A 13,897-nucleotide genomic window follows, 5' to 3' on the forward strand; every position below is an offset into this window, starting at 1 on the left:
TTTCACCTTATAATAATCGCTATTGATCACCACCAATCATCTGATTGGAAAAATCCAACATTTACACCACTGACCTTTGACCTGCAGATGAACCCGTTTCATCAGCAGGGTGACTCGTTTCCTGACTCTGCAGGTGTAGATCCCGCTGTCTGCCACTGAGGGGCGGTCCAGAGTCAGACTGAGGTCTTTAGTCTTCAGTGGGTCGTCACCCATCCTGGTTTGCTGGTCAGGTTCTGTTCTTCAGGATCATCAGAACCGCTCGGATACACATGGACCGTCTTCTTCTCTCCGTCTCTCCACTCCACTCTGGCGCCACCTGGCAGGTAAATGTTGGTTCTGCAGGGCAGCACGACAGATTTAACCCCTGAATCCACCTGCACCTGTGGAGCTGAGAGACACAGAGGACAAGATGAGAGAGAGACAGAGAGAGAGTGAGAGAGAGAGACCCTTCCTTCCTTCCTCCCTTGTAGTTTCTATCTTGGCCACTAGGTGCCGCAGCCATTTAGTGAGTGATGTTTAGTTCAGGAATCAGTGCAGATCAGTTGAAGTTGAGTTTGTTGGTAGTTTAAGTGTAATTATGACCATCAGTCTATTTGTGTTTCAGAGAATAATGTTTGTATTTATAACTTTAGACCAGTCGGGCCCCAAGTGGGTCCTGGAGGGCCGGTTGCATCCTGCAGGTTTTATTCTCTCCTGGTACCAACAACCTGTTCAGCAGGTCAATGTTCTCCTAATGAGCCTCATTGGATCCAGTTGGATTAAACCTGAGACTGAAACATGCAGGTTTGGGCCCTCAGGCCACTTTGGGCCCCACTGCTTTAGACATTTTCTGTTTGCTCATTTTGCCCAGAAGAAGCTGAGTTTTACTTTAAAGTGGTGAATTCTGTTGTGTTTAGTTTCTCTCTTTACTTTATTTAACTTTATCAGTAACTAATGAAACATCCAAACTCCGCCCACTTCCACAGTCCTTCACTGACAGGAAGAGACTTTAAACCTGCTGCTAGTTTATAAATCACTGAACGATTAAAGATCTGCAGCTGCTGCATCAACCTGCTGGTTCTGGTTCTGCTCTGCATCCAGAACCAGAACCATGGAGAAGCAGCTTTCAGCTTCTATGCACCAAAAATCTGGAACAAACTTCCAGAAAAGTGAAAAACAGCAGAAACACTGACAGACTGTAGAGAAGCAGCAGCTGCTGGTTCTGTTCATGTTTCTGATGCTGCATTTGATCTGAACATGAATGAACTCAAAGATCTGAACTGATGACAGGAACAAACTGTTGACCTCTGACCCCGAGGACAGGTCACATGATGTCTCTCACATTCTGGGTCAGAAACATTCAGACTCACCTGGCAGGAAATAACCTTTAAAATGATATAAAAATCCTGCAGAGACGATGAGAACCAGAACCAGCAGAGCTGTGGCCCAGGATGGAAAGGGTTCTGTGGAAAACAGAGAAAGATTGACCTCACTCTGACCTTTGACCTTTACCAGCAGCTCTGACCTGATGCTCTGACCTTTCTGTACATATTTCAGAACCAGCGTGTGTCTCAGGACGTCCTGGTCTCTGTAGACGGTGCAGACGTAGCGTCCAGCGTCTCTGTGTGTGGGATTCCTCAGGGTCAGGCCGACGTCTCCGGTCCTCAGGAAATCTTGGTCCATCTCTGTTCGGTCGCGGTAAAATCCGTCCTGGTTTCTGGTTGCTGCTTGAGTGAACCATCATAAATTCTGGTTCTGAGCGGGTCCACTCCACTACTGTGTCCTCAGGAAGGCGGGACGATGTTGTGCAGGGCAGGACGACAGAATCTGACCCCTCAGTGACCTCGACCTCCTGCTGATCAGCTGAGAGGAAATAAAGAAGAAAATGATCAGAAACAGTTTGGATCATTTTCTGCTTTCATGTCAGATTTAGTCTCATCACTGTCTCCATGGTTACAGACACTATGATCTATTATTCATTTTCTCATTTGAACAAATTCATTCATTCATAGAACTTTAACAAAGGTGTGCTGCTTGTTTATCTGACCTTTGACCTTCAGGTGAATCTGTTTCAGGTTCAGTTCTTCTCTTCCATCAGAGATGCTGCAGGTGTAGTTTCCTCCATCAATCTGCTCAGGTTTCCTCAGAGTCAGGCTGAAGTTTCCAGTGTCCAGAGCGTCAGGATTCATGGAGGTCCGGTTCCTGAAACGCTGGTTCTGGTTCTGAAGATCGTCGCCGTTTTCTCTCCGCAGGTGGACGGAGTTCGGACTGAGGTCACTGCGAGTCCAGATGAGTGACGGGTCTATAGGTGGAAAACCAGAGTAGATGCAGGGCAGCAGGACAGACTCCGCCCCCTCATTGACCTCCACCACTCCTCCCAGTGTGCTGGGAAACTGAGGACACAAGATGAGGGTTTAGTGTAGAAATAATGATCAGTTCTTCACTAGAGATGAAAGATTTCAGTCTGTCTGCTAAACGGCTCAGTGATCCTGAACTCTGATCTGTTATGTAACATTAACTCACATTGAGCAAAAAGTCAGAAAACTGATAAAAGTGCATTAAAATAAATACATTTAAAACTGAAAGATGGAAACAGATGAAACTGAAAAAGCATGAATGTTTTCAGAGTTGCTGTTTATTAGCAGAAATCCTGCTGTCAGTTTTCAGCTTGTTTTATCTATTTGATAAGAAAGATTTTTGTTTTAGTATCTTGTGATTGTTGGGCAGATTTTATTTCTGTGACTTTATAAAAAACTAAAATTCTTCTGACTTATTTTTCTGGGTTTCTGGTTCTGATTCTTTCTAGTTACAGAGTTTAAACCTTCCAGTAACTTTCTGCTGTGAAACTGAAGCATTTAGTTGATCAAACAACAATCTGGACATTTCTAAAGAATCGCTGTTTGATCCAAAAACTCATCATTTCATTCTGAATATCATCCAGATCAACCAGTAAACCAGAGAAGAACCGGACCCACCAGAACCTGGTTCTCCTTTAATGGTCAGACCAGCATCATGCATCAGCGGCAGAACATTATGACCACCAACCTGAGACTGAGGTGAATTCAGGAGAAATAAGTACAACCAGCAGGCGGCCATCTTGGATTCAAATGAACATGAATGTGAAAAACTGAAGGCAGGAAGGAAACGCAGAACCTTCAACATCTTCAAACATTCATCACTGGTTTCTGGGAGCTAAAGTCCAGATTACTGGTCTGAATGGGTCTCAGTGGTTCTGAAGCTCACAGAACTACAACCTGATAGAAAACATCAGAACCAGATCAGCTGCTGAACCCAAAACAGAGAAATTGAATCCAGACAGGAAACGGCAAAGTGGAGCCACTGGTTGGATGGAAGAGACCAGAATCCAACCAGCAACAATAAACCAGTGAGATCTACTGGGAGGACTGGTGAGAGACGAGTCGCTGGAACCAGAACCTGAGGTTCTGATCCAGAACCATCAACCAGATGAGGTCACCAGGGGTCATTTAGAGAGAAGAACGGACCAGAACCCAGAAGCTCTGAGTCTGATCAGCAGCTTGCAGAGACTGGAGAGGATGAGGAGCAGAGAGGAAGGTGATCTTACCGAGCAGGAGGATCATCATCATCATCATCATCATCATCTTCCTCTCAGAACAGAGAGTCGTCCATCGGATCCCAGCAGCGGATCACCTCTGACTCCAGATCACCGTTTCTACTGGAACCAGCAGAGACACGCAGGAAGAAACTCCACTGCTGATTGGCTGATTCAGACGCTGCTGAACCGGTTCTGATCCAGTTCCGAGGAAAGGCGGGACCTTCAGTTTCCTCATTCAGCCATGGAGCTGTGAGGAGGTTAAAGGTCAGGACCTTCAGTTTCCTCATAGTTTTGTTGGAGTTTCATCATTTCTGTCTCTGTGATCCTCCAGGTCCGTTTACCAGTTTCAGGACCGACCAGAACCCTGAGAAATAATGAGATTTGGTTTTATAAAAACAGGTTTTAATGCTGAAAATGATCAGGTGTTACAAGCCATAATGTGATCCAAACGGATCAGAACCAACTTTATCCTGGTGTTTTTATGGTGTTACTAACTCACCTGATCCTCCTTCACTACTGAACATAAACTTCTTTAACCTTTGTCTCTTTTAGCCTGGAGGCTTTGAGTTGTTCAAATAGTTTGTCTCAAACGTTTCCAACGACAGTTAAAAACCTGCAGAGTTACAAACAGGTTTTAACTTGCTGCAGCCGTTCACTGGAAGATGTTTACCAGTTTCTGTCTCTGCTGTGCAGGAATGTTTCCTCCTTCCTCAGTTTGCTCATTTAGTTTTTTGTAAATTAAATGATTTGCTCTCTATTGGTGCCTGGTTCTGGTTCTGGTTCTGATCAGAAGATCTGGACAGATTGATGGTTTTCCAGCCTGTCGGCTCTGCAGCCTCCAGTTCTTCATCAACCAGTTGAACATTTATTTATAACCTGAGAAGAAAACAGAGGAAACGTTTTCATGACTGTAGATTAGTAAAAAGATTAAAGGTAAATAATAATGAACAACATCTAAAAATGAAACATTACTGTGTAAAAGTTTTAAAGCCGTCAGTTTGATTCAATCTTGGTGTAAAAACGTCTTTTGACTGTGATCAGCTTTACAGGAACATTATTATCTCCTCTGCATCTCCACTGTATTGATCCAGATATTAATCAATAATCTGGGCAGAAGAAAAAGACCCAGAAAGGAGGAAATAGTTTTTATCATCCAGTAACTTGTGGATGTTTGTTGTTAAAGTTTCAGTCAGTCGGATCCATCCAGTCGTCTTTCACTACATGACCGACTTCAGTTCCTGATCCTGTTTAAAATAGTTTTGTTTACTTTTAGAAATAAAAACAAATGATTAATAAATTACAAACATTTCAGAATAATTCAAGAACCCTGGCAGGAAGGTCAAAGGTCACCATAGACATTAATTAGCATTAGCATTAGCTAACATCATTCAACTGCTACACATTTAATTATCTTTTTAGCTCTTATGCTAAATTTTGGCCAGAAAGTTCATTTAAAAGTCAAATAATAATAATAATAATAATAATAATGATAATAATAATAATAATAATAAATAAAGAATCTGAAACATAGTTCACAACATTTTTTAAAGTTTAACATTTTCCTAAATGGCAAAGATTTCACAACTTTTTCAGTTTCTAATCTTTTTTATTTTTCATTTTATCTTTTGTCTTTCCATGATGATTCTCACCTGATCCTCCTTCACTACTGAACATAAACTTCTTTAATCTTTGGCCTCTCTTAGATGGAGGCTTTAAGTTGTTCAACTAGTTTGTCTCAAACGTTTTCAACAAAAGTTAAAAACCTGCTGAGTTACAAACAGGTTTTAAGTTGCTGCAGCCGTTCACTGGAAGATGTTTATCAGTTTCTGTCTCTGCTGTGCAGGAATGTTTCCTCGTTGCCAACATGCCTGAAAAAAAAAAGGTTCAACCTCCAAACATTAAGATCCGTCCAGCAGGAACCTTTTCTGATGTGTCATAAATGGAAGGTGAAGGTTTCAGATCAATGTTAATCAAACTAGTAAATATCATTTAACACAAAATTCCTGATGCAGGAATTACCTGGGAACACTTCAGGGTGGGGTCATAAGGTCGTCCATCAGCGGCCCGCTGCGTTTTTGGGTTAAAATATTACAAAGTTTTGAGTGTCATAATTCAGAGGAGGGTTGTGAAGCCCTCCTCTGATTGTTTTACTGATAAAAAGTGAATAATCTGTTTCTCCTGATCTTATTGTTCCTGACTCACCTCAGGCTCCGCCCCTTCTCACTACGGTACAACAGTATCAGCCCGGCAGGCTGATGAAGCAGAGGAAACCCTGACTTCTAGTTCTAGTTGGTCTCTTGCTGCTCTTGGTCTGGTCCCTCACTGGGAGCCAGTGACTAATAACTTCAGCAAAACACATGAGCTTCTTTTCAGTCAATTATTTCTTAATATTGATGAATCATGCAGATTATTTCACTGATAACATTTATAACATTTACCCAAATTATGAGAAACAATCTTCCAATTAAATAAGTAACTAATTCTACTGGCAAAATTGAATAAATTATAGGTAAATCTTTATTATTGCAAACCTTCATTCTGTCCACCAGGAGGCAGAAATGAGTAACAGATGTTTATTTAAGACTCATTTAATCATCAGATAAAAGCTTTACATTTAATAACATTCTAAAAACAGCAGAAATTCTCGGAAAACATAAAAAAACAACAAAAGTTAATAAAATGAGTCATAGGAGACAAGAAATATGATTAAAAACAGCAGAATAACAATTAAATGATCATAATGTCCATCATATTAATGTTAACCTAAATATATTTTCATTTGATTTTATCTCTGATTTGACTAAATGTGTTTAAATTGTCCTTCTTGTGTTCCATCCAGTTCAAACTGACTTCAGGTTCTTCAGACTTCACACAGTCAGACATTAGAAGCAGAAACTATTGAGCAGGTTTCCTCCTGTTTCTCATCCTCATACAAATATTTACACAACAGTGAAACTTCTCGGCATCGAATGCTAATTAATGAGTGGAATTATTGATTTCCCTTTAAACTAATCAAAACTATTGATCACATTGATGAGCTCTAAATAAAAAAACTGTCATATTTCAGAATTTTAAAGCTCCAAATCTGGTGGGAAAAGCCTTAAATTCCCAGATGTTGAGGAGCCGTCGGGTCCAATCAGAGTAAAACTTGGTGCTGATCTGCAGGATTCTTCAGAACCGACCCGGTTAGCGGGCCGGAAGCGGCTGCATCTGCAGGGAGTCGTAGGTGTCTCTGGTGACCGAGCTCAGACCCTGAAAGCAGCCCATCAGTTAATCAATCAGCTGATCAGAGCAGATGTTGGACGGGTCGGTCCGGTCCGGTCCAGTCGGTACTCACCTGGTAAACCTGCTCGTTCTTCCGCTGACGCTGCAAAAACAAGAGTTTTAATGCAACCGGTTCCAGAACCTGACAGAACCTCATCGTTTCAGACGCTCACCTCTCTCCTCACAGGAAGCTCTTTATACGTCGGTTCTGATCGTTTCTGCAGGCCCTGAAACCCAAACAGAACCAGTTAGATAAACATCCAGAGGTCACTGCGGTTCTGTCTGGACGGTTCGTCTGGTACCGTGTAGGTGGAGTCATCCGGCGCTCGGCGGTTCTGAGAGACACAATGAGAAGAAACAAGATGAAGCATCTGAACAGAACCAGAACCTTCAGAACCGACATCTGGACTCACCCTCCTCGCTCCGGGTCGGTCATCAGCGGCTCGTAGGTGTCGCCCGTCGCTCTGCTGAGAGACTGAACACAAAAACACATGAAGACGAATTCAAGAGAAAATCTGAGCTGCGACACGACGAGACGACGGGACTCACAGCGTAGGTTCCATCGTCTGAGCCCTTCGCTTTGGTTCTGAAGAACTGGAACCAGAAGGTCCAGAATAAGTTCTGAAAACTCACAAACCGTCTGAAAGAACGAATTTATAAAATATGTTTGTGATGACAGTTTGTTATGAAGCTGATCGACTGTGAAAATATCGACCTGCAGCAAAAACCACCAATCAGAGCCAGGAGGAGGGGCTTAGTGCTGTCAATCATCCTCATGTATTCACTGCTGAATGTGTTAAAGGCAGAAAAATGACTTAATGTTTCAGGAAAACTGTTTATTGTTTTCCTTTTTCTACCAAACAAACAGGTTTTAATCTCAACCAGCTTTTTATTGAAGGATAGTTTTGATATTTTATTTCACTTGTTTTATTGATTTTAGATATTTAAAATGTTTTCCAGTTCTAGAGCTAAATGGTCATTAAAATGTAAAGTTTACTGATCTGTCTTCTTGATTATGATAATCTTGGTCTTAAATAATAATGTGTTCCTGGTTTGACCCGTCATGGAAACATGTTCTGCCTGGTTCTGCCTGGTTCTGTTGGGTTTGGACCCACCTTCTCCTTGATGAACATGCCGGTCATGATGAGGCCGTAGAGACCCAGAAACCCGTCCAGGTCTGGCTGCAGCTGCTAGAATATGTGTGTGTGTGTGTGTGTGTGTGTGTGTGTGTGTGTGTGTGTGTGTGTGTGTGTGTGTGTGTGTGTGTGTGTGTGTGTGTGTAGAGGGAATGTTGATTTAATGCTTAGGAACATTTTCCATCAGCAACAAACTCAGCAAGATTTAAAGAACAATGGCTACAGAGGAGGAGGAGGAGTCTCTGTGGTTACTAACCAACAGCGGATGAGGAAGAGTGAGGATGGGGACACAATGCAGACTCAGCAGATTGTAACGTTTTCCACGTACCGTTCCTCCAGCGGTTCAGTTCAGCCTCCAGCCTCTGGATGGCGCTCTTCAGGCTCTTGTTCTTCTCCTTCTCGTATTTCTTCTTCCACTCCTCTGCGGTCAGCTCCAGGTTCACACACACCGTGTTTCTTGATGGTCTTCGCCCTGAACCAGACAAGATGGCCACCATCAGTCCATCACAACATCTGCACATCAGGAGGTTCAAATGTATTTGGGAAAAATAACTGAAAGCCAAAAAAATGACATTTTTAACAAATAAAATCACAAAATTGTTGTGATTCTTTTAATATACTCAACAATAAACAAAGCATAAATATTTAAATTTAAAAAGTAAAATTACTCAGAGGGTTTTTGTAAATTGAAAAAAACTGAAAAAGTATTTATCTACTCTTGCTAATAAAAATAAAATGTCCTGGAAGCTTGAATCCAGCAACTAAAAGCAGATTTTAGTTCATAGATGTGAAGTTTTGAGTAAAAGACAATGAGTGCATGTTCTAGATACCATGACAATAGAAGGGAACCAAAAGCTAGAAACAGATGATCACTGTGTGATGCATCTAACATGATTTTCATTTAAAAGTTGTAGTTTTGTCCTGATTTCTTTTCTTTTTGTGCTTTGAGTCCCGCACTAAATCAGTCCTCGGGCCGTAAATGGCCGCGTCCCTCACTTTGAACACCTGAGTTAGTTTGCAGAACTGACATCAACTTTCACCTGCACACGACCCAAAGATCTGAAACACTGCAGGCGAACATACATGACATCTGACACGCATGGTGGTGGCAGTATCATGATGTGGAGCTGATTACACTCTCAATTCATTGCAGAGAGAGGACACAATAAAAAAAAGGAGCATCACTTTTAAATTCCCCAACTTTACTTCAAAGCAACATCTACAGATGGGGTGTCCAAACTGCGGCCTGAGGGCCATTTGAGGCCCCTGAAATGATATTTGTCGGCCTCCAGACAACAAGTCAAGAAGAGCCTCCAGCACAAGCAACAAGAATGCAGCGAATGGTTTCTGGATGGTAAGACAACCACAAAACTCTTGTCTTTTCCAGCAGCCATTGTATCAAACATACTGAAGCTCGGCTTGGGTTGCTAGGTAACTGTTTGCTAATTTGTGACGTTACATTCTGGAGGTTTTTAGTAAACCAAAGAAAACAACAACAAAATAACATTAACATTTAGTTTTTCGCAGCGTTTGACTGTTCCTAGAAGCAGCCGAGATCCAAAACCTGAATGTGTTTCCTTTAGCTGTCGCTCCAGAGAAGAAGCCAGGAGTACCTCTGTCCAAACATGAGCGTGGACTTGGTCTCGGCCTCGTTGTAGACGGACGGCGAGCAGCAGATGATGATGGTGGTGCGGCAGTTTCCTCCCAGGGAGTCCTGCAGGATCCGGGTCATCTTGCTGTCTCTGTACGGCACGTGGGTTTTCTGGGGAACCGGGATCAGATCAACCATCTCCAACTCGCTCCATCAGAACCTCAGGGAGAACCAACTCACCGTTCCCTCAGCCAGAGCCGAGATGACGTTCCCCAACGCCGACAGAGATTTGTTGATGCACCGCCCCCTCTGCTCCGGTCTTGCTGACCTGTCAAACAATCGGACTTTATGAATCTCACAGCTCAGCAGAGGAATGCGACCTCATTAATCTCAGACTGACCTTCTCGCTGCCGGCCAGATCCACCAGGTAAAGCTTCCCTGACAGTTTCTTCTCCGTTTCCACGTTTTCCTGCTTGATGTTGATCAGAAAGATGCTGTGGCTGCGAGAGCTGTGCTCATTCATGTCTGCAGCAGAAAACAGAAAAATCATTCATTAAAAAAATATATCATTCATAAATCATCTTCTGCTCATTTTATGTAAAGAAAGTCCCTTTTAAATAAGCCAACGCCACATAGGCAATGATGACAGAAGATAAAAAAGTCAATCAAATGTTTTAATCCATTTTCTGCAGCAGTTGCACATATAATCATTTTACCAGATTGTGTTTTTTGGTGAGAAAAACTCAATTTCCCAAAAGATCGTCTGATTTTACTCCATCCAACAACATAATAAAGATATTTAGTAGGAAAAATAAACCCTAACAGGAAATATTTTACCAGCAAAAATATGTTTTTGAACAAGATTTTTGATATCTTTATGGTAATATAATTTTTAACCGAATATTTTTTTGCAAATGCATTTTAAATGCTCTCGGGCTTACTGCACCCTACTGGCCAACAGTAGGTAGTTCAGGGTTATTTTTGTACTTTTTGATGTGAAATTTCATTTTGCCACAGAAAATCCACAGTATAGCAGCTGAAACTGAGAGAAAATGTGTTATTTGTCTAAATGATATCAATAAAGGCATGCAGCAACAAAACACAGATCAAAAAGTTCATGATTGCAGAATTAGACTTCAGTATAAAACAAAAAATGGTAAATCTGCAGCAGGCACAAAACATGTCTTAGACTTGTTCTACATATTTTCTGTTTTTGTAAAAAGTTATAATTGAATAAATGTGATAAATAAATATGTTTACGTACTTGTCACTGCCACGTGCCGATTGGCCTTTCCCTCGTCGATGACGTCCATCACTTCCTCAGGACTGGACACGAAGCGCTCAGTGCAGCCCTGAAACAGAGAGCAGGCCGTTACAGCTGGAACAACATCATTTACAGATAAAAACATCGAAAATATGTTTGTGTCAAACCAGATCTAACCCTCATTGAAGAAGTTGAAACTCGTCTTACTGACCTTCACATAGGGCACTCTGTTCTTGTCTTCATGCAGCGAGGTTCGTCTTCGACACTGAAAGCAAGACAAAGATCTCAAAACTCAGCTGGTGCTAGAATTGAGAAAGATCCTCAGTAAAATGTGGATTCCTGAAGGTCAGAACGTGGAAGTGGGAGAACAGACTCACCGTCCAGCAGGTCTCTGATTTTACCCAGGTAGATTTCAAAATAAGAAACCTGCAGAGAGAACACACAAATTTAGAGTCTGGTCACTGCTTACTGAGAATTTAAACATTTTGTATTTATTATTACTCTAATCATAAATGTAAGGTCTACTAACCTGGTAGTCACGTACGACAAGGGAATCAGTGACTATAAATCTTTATGATCAATTAGCGTATCAGAAACTAGGTTCATCTCAGGAGGAAAAAGTGAAACAAAGAGTTGAACAAAACACATATTTATTACACATTTTGGCAATAACACGAACAGAACAAAATAGTCAATGTTTTCCTCTAGGAGTCCTAAGTCAAGTCAGTCAAGTTCAGGGGTTTCTTTTCCTTTGATTCGGTTTCAGTTCAGTTTTCAGATCTGAATGTCATGTTGTAGCTAACCCTAACCCAATCCCACCCATCTAGTGGAACAGAAGGTTCTTTGGCATCGTAGTGGACACAATGTGAATCTGATCTTGTGGATCCTGGCTCGCTGTTCTTCATGTGTTGTTCCTCAACACAAAAAAAAAACAACCTGCATGTAGCAGAAATATCTTTCACTATAGTGTTTTATGCAACTCTAAGTCACCTCAGTGAAATTTTATCCTCTCCGTGTAGATAAAATTATTTGTACTTGTGATAAATAACTTTTGTCTTTTAACTCAACAAACATCACAAAAATACTATTCACTGAATTGATATCAATATCTTATTTTTTAGCACTCTTAAATTCCTTACAGCGAAATAAATTAAATACCTCATCAGTATCACCATTTCAAAGAAAAGGTGCAATATTAGCAGAATATTAGCGAGAAACATTTCTAATTCACTTACAAACATCATGTAGAAACATGCATTCTGACCCATAAACAAGTATCGCCGATTGTTTTTTTTTCCTTTCAACTTTAAACTATAAAATTTCATGACAATCCAACCTTTAATACAAAACAGCAAAACATTAGCTTGTGGCTAATCGATAGCTAACGAGCTAATTATAGCACAGAACTCACGAGATTCGCAGCAAGAAAAAGAAATAAATTAAATCTCAAAATCTAATTCTACATTAGAGAGATTTAATCTAAAAAATTCTTTAATTTTTAGATTAAATCTAACAAACATCGACATGACGGCACCAGGTCCAGTTGTGGTTCTGCCCTCTGACCTCTTGGCCTCAACCGGCCTGCACAGGTAGAGATAGGCCAGGTTCTGGAGCCACAGTGATGCTGATCGGTGATACGAACTGGATTCTGATCCGAATCCTGAGACGGATTCAAGCTGCAGCTTCAACATCAGAACCAGATGAAGTTTCTTCTTCACTAAAGAACATTTCAGTTTGAGTCTCTGAATGAAGGAACTGATTTCATGAACGCAAGAGAGTCAGAGGAAACCGGGTCAGAGAGAACCGGGTCAGAGAGGGAACCGGGTCAGAGAGGGAACCGGGTCAGAGATGGAACCGGGTCAGAGAGGGAACCGGGTCAGAGATGAAACCGGGTCAGAGATGAAACCGGGTCAGAGATGGAACCAGGTCAGAGAGGGAACCGGTCAGAGATAGAACCGGGTCAGAGATAGAACCGGGTCAGAGATTGGTTGTTAATGTTATTTAAATACTTTTATGAATTGATAATCATTTCAGTTTGAGATGAGTAAAATTTAATTTGCTGCTTTTGAATAACAGTTTATTGTTTCAGAGAGAAAAACAACAGAAGTAAAATGTCTTATTTCAAATAAAAGCTAACAGAGGAACTCGTTTCTATGGCTCTTAATGTGAAAGTACTCACCGGAAGTGAATGTAGTTTGTAAACGCTCTAACTTTATCAAGTAGGTGTAATTATCATCTGTGTCCACTAGAGGGCAGAAACCGCCCTGCTCTGATATTAATAGTTCAGTTCGCGGCTCGGCAGCTAAAATATCAACATTATTCTGACTGTTTGCAGGATATTTTAACTTTTCATAAATATTTTCCTACCTTCAGACCGGAAGCTCAGCATCTTATCGCCTAAACCAGAGTTTGTTTCAGCTCTGTTTGAGCTGAAGCTCCAGTTTTAAGAACCACAGCTCCTCTGAAGCCGCTGCTAGTCAGTTAGCATCGTTAGCTCCGCTCAGAGTCTCTGCGGGATGTTTTCAACTCTGTGGAGATGCTTCTAGTTCACACTGACAGATAAAACACTGATTTCCAAAACCAGCTGCAGCTCTTCAAACTCACCTCTATATTCAGAGCGGGGTATTTACGCCCTCTGGTGCCCATAGTGGGAACTACAGCCCTGATAATGCTGCATTATTTATGTTTAATATCCATTAATGTGGAGTTTAGAGAAAACTAAAAGACATCCTGAGTCATTATCACAGATTTCTGTCTAGTTTGTTATTCAGACATATTTTGATTCACTGTTTGGAGTTAACTTTGATCTGACGTTATAAAATTTTACATTAAAACAAACATCCGGTTTAACAATTTATATGAATAATGTCTGTAGTTATGACAGTTCACCACCAGAGGGCAGTAAGAACTCAATCAACCATCATAAAACTAATAAACTTTTAAACTTTTCACTAGTTTCTAATGACAAGTTATATTAACTTAATCCTGTGAATAATAATTTATATATTTCATACATGTATGTTATTAGAGATAGAGATTAATTATTAGAATAATTTAGACACAAAGTGAACAACTACTTATAAAGTAAT

General features: G+C 40.9%; 1 long non-coding RNA gene and 2 pseudogenes across 1 annotated transcript; all 3 read right to left on the reverse strand.

Annotated features, from left to right (window-relative positions):
• The window catches only part of LOC129356453 (NLR family CARD domain-containing protein 3-like), a 58,018-nt pseudogene extending 54,943 nt beyond the window's left edge, over window positions 1–3,075 (reverse strand).
• A 3,317-nt stretch (window positions 3,076–6,392) lies between these two features.
• LOC129356438 (uncharacterized) lies at window positions 6,393–7,158 on the reverse strand. Its single transcript, XR_008605404.1, has 4 exons — window positions 7,120–7,158; window positions 6,991–7,044; window positions 6,891–6,920; window positions 6,393–6,805 (listed from the first exon to the last, which is right to left on the reverse strand). It is a non-coding gene; the product is annotated as an uncharacterized LOC129356438 (long non-coding RNA).
• A 69-nt stretch (window positions 7,159–7,227) lies between these two features.
• LOC129356454 (kinesin heavy chain-like) lies at window positions 7,228–13,454 on the reverse strand (annotated as a pseudogene).
• Between the last annotated feature and the right edge of the window lie 443 nt (window positions 13,455–13,897).

Source organism: Poeciliopsis prolifica, unplaced genomic scaffold (assembly GCF_027474105.1).
Source record: "Poeciliopsis prolifica strain line A6 unplaced genomic scaffold, Auburn_PproV2 SCAFFOLD171, whole genome shotgun sequence".
In the NCBI taxonomy this organism is placed as follows: Eukaryota; Metazoa; Chordata; class Actinopteri; order Cyprinodontiformes; family Poeciliidae; genus Poeciliopsis; species Poeciliopsis prolifica.